We start from the raw sequence: 7,506 nt of genomic DNA on the forward strand, positions 1-7,506 counted from the left end.
GTGTGCACTTGCCTCACCCTCAGTCACAGTAGGGGCACGGTGGCTTCTCTGTGACACGGTTTGCTCTGTGTGGCGTGGGCCCAAGGTTGGGTGCTTCTGCTGAAAGCTGAATAGAGACTCCCAATAAATACCAGTGGAACCACCGAAATGCGTTGAAATGGGACAAAGATGAAAACTATAAGACACAATATGATAGCTATAGAGGACAAAAAGGTTGTTCTTTGACATTTCTGAAGAAGAGACCCCTGGGCAGTCTTGGTAAGAATATAAATTAGTATAACCCCTATGGAAAACAGTATGGAGTTTCCTCAAAAAAATTAAAAATAAAACTACTATATGATCTAGAAGTCCCACGTCTGAGTAAATAGCCAAAGAAAATGAATTTTCTATCTTGAAGAGAGGTCTGTATTCCCATATTTATTGCAGCATTATTCACAATGGCCAAAACATGGAAACAACCTAAGGGTCCGTCAATGGGTAAAATGAATAAAGAGAAGTATATACATATATATCTCACATTTTATATACACATATAGTGGAATACTATTCAGCTATAAAAGGATGAAATCTTGCAATTTAACATGGATAAACTTTGAAGGCATTATGCCAAGTGAAATAAGTCAGACAAAGAATGATAAACACTGCATGATACCACTGACACGTGGAATCTAAAAAAGCAGCTCTCCTGGAAACAGAGTCAAATAGTGGTTGTCAGGAGCTTGGGGTAGAGAAAATGAGGTTTTTCTAAAGGCACAAACCCCCAGTAATAATATGAGTAAGTTCTGGGGTCTACTGTCTACCAGAACTATGTACTGGTGACTACAGTTAACGGCACTGTATATTACACACTTGAAAGCTGCTGAGAGAGTAGATCTTAAATATCTCTACCACACACACACACACACACACACACAAATAATTGTGTGAGGTGATGGAAGCGTTAACTAAGCCTACTGCGGTAATCGTTTCACCATCTATATGAGTACCAAATCATCACGTTGCATACCACTGTATACCATAAACTTATATTTTATTATATCTCAACAATAAATCCCACAGTTGAAAATATGAACATAAAAATAACACATACAGGCAAATTCCCAAAGGGGAAAAAAGCCACGTGACCATTTGTTTAGAGATTTCTAAAATCCTAGTTTCATCATCTCTACCTGTAATATAAGAAAAGGAGAACAAAATTTCAATCTGTGTATCCAGAATTTTCCACAGAACTTTTGTAATTTCTTCTCCTCTTAGAGACAGAAATGTAACTGTCAAGTGATTATGCATAGCTTACATACTGAACATGTTTTATTTTAAAATGTATAGTAAATTAATTCACATTTTATACTGATCAGTAAGACATGGCCGGAAAAATATGAGACTTAGTGAAAACAGTGGAGCCAATTAGGTTCTCCACTCACCTGGTACCACCAAAGACGTGAGCCAATGAGAAGACCTGATGTCCGATGTAAGAGGCATGGCAGAAAGCGACTCGTCCAAAAACAGTTAGCCTGTTCCGACAGGGGCCAAGGTAAGGCCAGCAGCAGAAGGAGGCTGAAGTTAGAGCTGCTAAAATATAACAGGGTCTGGCAGAAGTGATGCCTGCTTGAGTGTGGTTGATGGGGTAATAACATGGATGTCATAATTTGCAGTTTTAATATGAACATTTCACCTAAAATGTCATATGGTGTGCCTGAGTGTGATATTGTTATGTTACAGAATTGCATGCTTATGAGTGTGTGATAAAAGGTAGGAGGGCTTATGTATCTTCAGAGGCGGTTAGGACAGCCAACCTAATGATTTCTGCATGAGAACTCCCTGAGACCTGACTCCAGCTTAACCCTTTGCCAGCCGCACTCAAGGAGAAGTGCGGAGTGTGGAGCAGAGGGTTGGGTGGGAGAGTGGGGAAATGGGTAATCAGAGGAACTAGGGTTAACCTTTTAGTCTTTCTCCGGTTCTCCAGTGAACAAATGTGATGTTTCTGCTCAGGACAAAAGTGATTTTTCTAAGAAATGATGATTATAGGTAATATGTAACATGGGCCATGTTCACAATACAAGTGCCAATGAGGCTTACACAACTATACAAATTCTCCTCATAAATGTGAGGAACCAAAGACGTGGGAAGGAAAATTAACAACGATATTATATGAACAGTAAGATTATGAATTACTGTTCAACCTAATGTCTACATATTCCGAAATATGGTTACATATTTAAATCATTTAAAAAATATTTTAAATGTAATTTGCATTTGACCATTATGCCATAAATGAAAACTAATGGCATTTGGGATTTTTGTGTCCTAACAGCATCATTAATTGCAGCCTTTAAGCTGAGTACAGGGTGGCCAACAAATCTTATTACATATTACAACTATTTTTTTTTAATTTGGTGCATTAAAAAATAATTAGATAAAGCTGAAGTTTAAGCCGTAAGCCATGTGTAACAGCAACCACTGACGGACTGTTGGCACCACCAGAATTTCGCATGTGTCCGATCTTTATTCCAATGAACCCCATTTCTCAGCTAATCGTGGATGACTCTGTCACCCGTGGGTTGCCACTAATGCAGTCGGGCAAACACAAGTTCTTCGGGATCTGGTACAACCCACACTGAGACTCTTATGAAAATTTAGCGTTCCTTGCTGGGAGGAAAATCCACAAGGCCAGAGAATCTTAACTCCTGCAACTGTTGTTCTTCAGAGCATTTCAAGAGCCCCTCGTCAGGGAAATGGAACTTGATCCTGCTGTTGATTTAGAATGAACTCTTATCATGGAACTGTCACTTCCGGGCACTCCAGGCCCGGGCACATGATGAGCTGTGACCTGGCAGAGCTGTAATCAGAGGTAAAGCGACTGGTGATAAACTATGAGGTTCCATGGGTTTTGATATAAATCAATAGAGAAATTTCATCTCTATTCAGTTAAAGCATTTATAGCATTGTTGTCTTACGAACCGTAAGGAAATACAAACTGTGTCAAAACAGAAGCGGAGTCACAATCTGCTGCTGTAATTCGTAAAATTTCTAACTTTCTTAACGGCGCTTCAGCAAGCCCGTCTGGTCCCCATGTTTGAACACACTGTTACTAGCTCAAAGCATCTCTCCTTAACCCTACCCTGAGAGCAGGGGTAGAATCCCATCGTATTGGCAATTAAGAACTCACAACTGCCCCCTTCTCCAGAAATCGCCCTCCCATGGTGGGAGCTGCCTGGTCTTCCCCACCACCTCCCCAGCCACAGCTCCTAGAGAATAACTGAATGATTCTGGAGTTCAAAGGGACAACCACATTATCTTTTATGAAGTTAATATTCCAGAGCTTCCCACGCCCCGCACCACACACCTCTGCCTCCCCACCCCACGGCAACCACCACTGCCTCCATGTATCAGACCCAGGCCAGGCTTCATCTAAGGCTACAGACTTTGGGGTTCTTTCTCCACCCCTTTCTCCCTCTCCCCCTTTTCCTGCTTCCCTTCCTTCCTTAAGGTTTTCCCCCAATAGTACTTTCTCGGTAAGTCACAGGCACCCAAACTCCCATTTCAGGCTCCGCTGCCTGTAAGTCATGGTATTAGGTCAGCAAAGGGACGTTGTGTTCCCAGGCACGTGTGACAATGCTGAGGTCTGTTGATAAGTGTGACCTTAATTTGGGGGGTGATGTCATGGCAACAAGGTGCAGCTCATATTCTTGAACCTCACTGACTTGGATCTCATTTCTGTATCCAGCGATTCTGAAACTAGTTGTGGGGGGAAGAATACCCTCTCTGCCTCCCAGATATCTCTCGCCTTCATAAAAACAAACGACCCAAAATGCAGAATGCCTTTTAATGCCCCCGTGTTAGCTGTAATACCTTGCCCTTCCTCACTTTCCTGCGACTCCTAAATCATTGGACATATGTGGGAGAGCCTGTTTTGATTGGCTTTAATTCCTGCTAAAGAGAATTTTAATTTCCATTTCAGTCACTAGGGAAAAAATTCGGAGGGCACCTTCTCTGTACCAGGCCACGGGGAATAAAGCGATAAACACAACAAGCAAAGTCCTTATTTTCATGAAGCTAGCTGTGGAGCACCAAATATAAAAATACAGATAATAGCAATTTCCAGAAAGAGTATATTAAGCTTTTCCTCTAAACTTTAATAGCACATTCAAAGAACATCTTTCCCTCCATACATTGCATTCTAGGCCAAAGAGCTTACCAGCCATTGATGTGTTTTAATAAAGTATGAATTAATCACACGATATCATCCCAATGATGTAATTTCTCAATAGGGATAAGTTGGAAGAACTGTTTCAGAGCAGATGCTTGGTGTACCCAGTCATTCCATTGCCCAATTGTTTGCATACCGACTGTGCTTTGTGAGCATCACAGTGTCCAACTCAGCCTTTCGTTTACAATATGCATGACGAGGGTGCTTCCTGCGTGCTGTGTGGTTACCGCCACTGCGGTAATGAAGGCACTCACCGGGTCCGTGCTGATGGGGTGGGAAGGAGGAAACACACTGCTCCAGCTGCAGGGGGGAGTGTGACCAGCACCCAGTGGTGCCCTGCTGGAGGGACGTATCGTGTGTCCTTAGCACAGAGGACGTGAAATAAAAGCCTGCGGAATGAAACAACAAGCCAACACTTAGACCCACATAGTAAAAGCCAGCAAATGCCCCTGTTGTTCCTTATGGTTCCGAAGAAATACTTCATGTAATCTCAGACAAACGTTTCCCCATTGACAAAGAAAATTGCTTTCAACTGGAGGCATTTGAGAAATCGTTTTTTTTAACTTTACCTAGTACATGAATGATTATTGAGTGATGTTTCAGATTAATAGGTCATGTTCGTTGTAGCTGTAGAAATGAATATTGTGTGAAGTAGCTAAGGTCTAAAAAGTAACAGAAAGTGTCTAATATAATAATCGTTTTCAGGGTCGTTTTTAGTAGTAACATTCTGTTCCTCACATCTCCCAATACAGGTATTGACAAAGAGTGTATTAGTTAGTCCATTTATCTACTCCTTTTCATTGTCGAAGTGAAAATTGACTCTGAATAAGTGGTCCCATTGATTTTCTAGGTAGCTTGCTTTCTTGGCTATTTAATTATGTCCTATAGTTTGCTTTTGAGGACTTTGCAAGATATTACTCAAATTCTCCTTTAGTCCAACTTGTTTCTCCTTGACCTTTCATACTTTGTAGATAGTTCTGTTGCTTTTACATAAACCAATGTTTCAGCTTCAAAGGTGTCTTTTTTCTTGCAGTAGCTGCTTTGCCTTCTCCCATTACTCATATTATGAAAAGTAAGTGATACACACTTCGTATGTACTTATTACTCTTATACTTAACAAATAGCATCATTATTTTGGCAATAATTAAAATGTAATTTTTTTCATCAAATGTGCATATGTCACCAGGTAGGAAAGTGGAGTGATACAATGAAACCAAGATTAAGTGTCACTGGGCGAGTGTAGATCTCAGACTCAACAGATGAATTCAATGCCTTGTGTTTATGTGTTAAAGAGTAATTGTTTACGTACAGAAGAGAAAGATATAAAAGATAGCCAATGTTTCATTGAAAAAAGTAAGTAGAAGATTTAACTGTGAATTCAGTGGAATCAATATAGGACACCTTATACCCACCTGGCAGGGGAGATACCACAATCACGAAGGTGGTTTTCCCAGGGCGAGGCTTATCCATTGCCCTCTGGACGTGCTGACCCCTGCAATTTCCCCGAATGTGGGAAACTCGATGCAGAATTTGTGGTAGTGGGGACTGTGTTCTTCCCTAGGGAAAAAAATATATATGTATAGGACACCTTAGGAATTAGATCCGGTCTTAGCTGTGTTCATAGATGCCATGTGAAATCACAGTTTGACTAGAGTCTAATGTTTCTCAATGTCTTTTTGGGAATATTTCTCATCTAGAAACTTTTATTTTAATCACCAGCAATTTCTTACAATCTCAATGCTTGATCAACTTGAGCCACTAAACTGTGTACTGGAACAATTGGAGCTCTTTAAGAGTGAGATAAAGTGCCCCACTGAGGAAATCCAAAGAATGAGAATAGGAGAACAAGTAGAAAATGTAGAAAATGAGGTGAAAAAGCAGAGCTGAGCAAAACGTAATAAGTACTTCCTAATCAAATACCAATGAAATGCTTTCTATTTTCCAGTGGTACATCATGTGCCAGCAAATGAATGACAATAGCAAACCAATGAACTTTCATTAACTGCATTAAGTGCATGTATATATAATCACAAATAACTAAGTGGATATCTGCATTTATCTTCCCTCCCACTGCCTGGACTAGATTCATCATTGCAAGTGTATGGACTGTTACTGTTTGCATAACTGCCCCTGATGCATGAAATGCTGCGTGGTTAGCACAGAAGTAGACCCTAATGACACATTTCAACATTGTATCATGACTATTAGGGAAATGGTATGCTATCAATATTTATTTTATTTCTTTTTTAGAAAGTTAGACTTCTTGCCTTGGCTGGTGTGACTCAGTGGATTGAGCACCAGCGTGCAAACCAAAGGGTCACCAGTTTGATTCCCAGTCAGGGCACAAGCCTGGGTTGTGGGCCAGGTCCCCAGTAGGGGATGTACAAGAGGCAACCACACATTGATGTTTCTCTCCTTCTCTTTCTCTCTCCCTGCCCCTCTCTCTAAAAATAAAAATAAATTAAATAATCTTAAAAAAAAAGAAAGTTAGACTTTTATAATATGTGTTTCAGTGAACATGTTAACAATGACATTTTAAAATTCCATATAATTTTTTTCCATTTCAAGAGGTATAGACAACTTCCCCCAAAAAAGGGTTCCCCCACCCTCTGAAGAATATTTCAAGTATATTTTATGTTTGGGGTGTTTTTATATCATGACTCCACTAACGTCTACACAACAACTAACAAATGACTCCTCAGTTTCCTGTGATCACCTATTTAGCATTTTATTTCTCGAAATGCAATAAATCTTACAGTCATAATAATTAAACTTAATGTCTTTCCTTATATTCCTCATCCTTCTCCAAGTCCTCTCAGCCCAGCCGTTCTCTAATTAAGAACTGGGGGGAGCAAAAGCAGGCATTTTGGCAAGTTGTTTTTCAATACTTGGTAACATTGTTTCCCTCAAAGAAAAAAAAACAAGCTACAGAAAGTTTTTTTTCTGGGATTCTTACTTTCTCTGCTCTAATAACAGGACTAGTTCAAAGACATGGTACAATATCAAAATCAATATTATAATAATAAGACTCATTTATTTTAAATTACTGAACATTAGAATATAAATGCTCCTCAACAGATAATGGAGCTACACCTGATAAACCCATCCTAAGTTGAAAATAACTTAAGTGGAGAAGTCATGTAATACATCGAACCTACTAATCATCATAGCTTAGCCTCACCTTCCTTAAACGTGCTCAGGACATGCCTGTTAACCTCCAGTCGGGCAAAACCATCTAACATAAAGCCTGCTTTGTAATACAGTGTTGAATGTCTCATGCAATTTATTATGCATGTCAC

General features: G+C 39.9%; 1 non-coding gene across 1 annotated transcript; it reads left to right on the forward strand.

Moving 5' to 3' along the window:
* The first annotated feature begins 5,611 nt into the window (after positions 1 to 5,611).
* Positions 5,612 to 5,767, forward strand: LOC114509026. The gene has a single exon (XR_003685594.1). It is a non-coding gene; the product is annotated as a U1 spliceosomal RNA (small nuclear RNA).
* Positions 5,768 to 7,506: the final 1,739 nt, after the last annotated feature.

Source organism: Phyllostomus discolor, chromosome 11 (assembly GCF_004126475.2).
Source record: "Phyllostomus discolor isolate MPI-MPIP mPhyDis1 chromosome 11, mPhyDis1.pri.v3, whole genome shotgun sequence".
NCBI lineage: Eukaryota > Metazoa > Chordata > Mammalia > Chiroptera > Phyllostomidae > Phyllostomus > Phyllostomus discolor.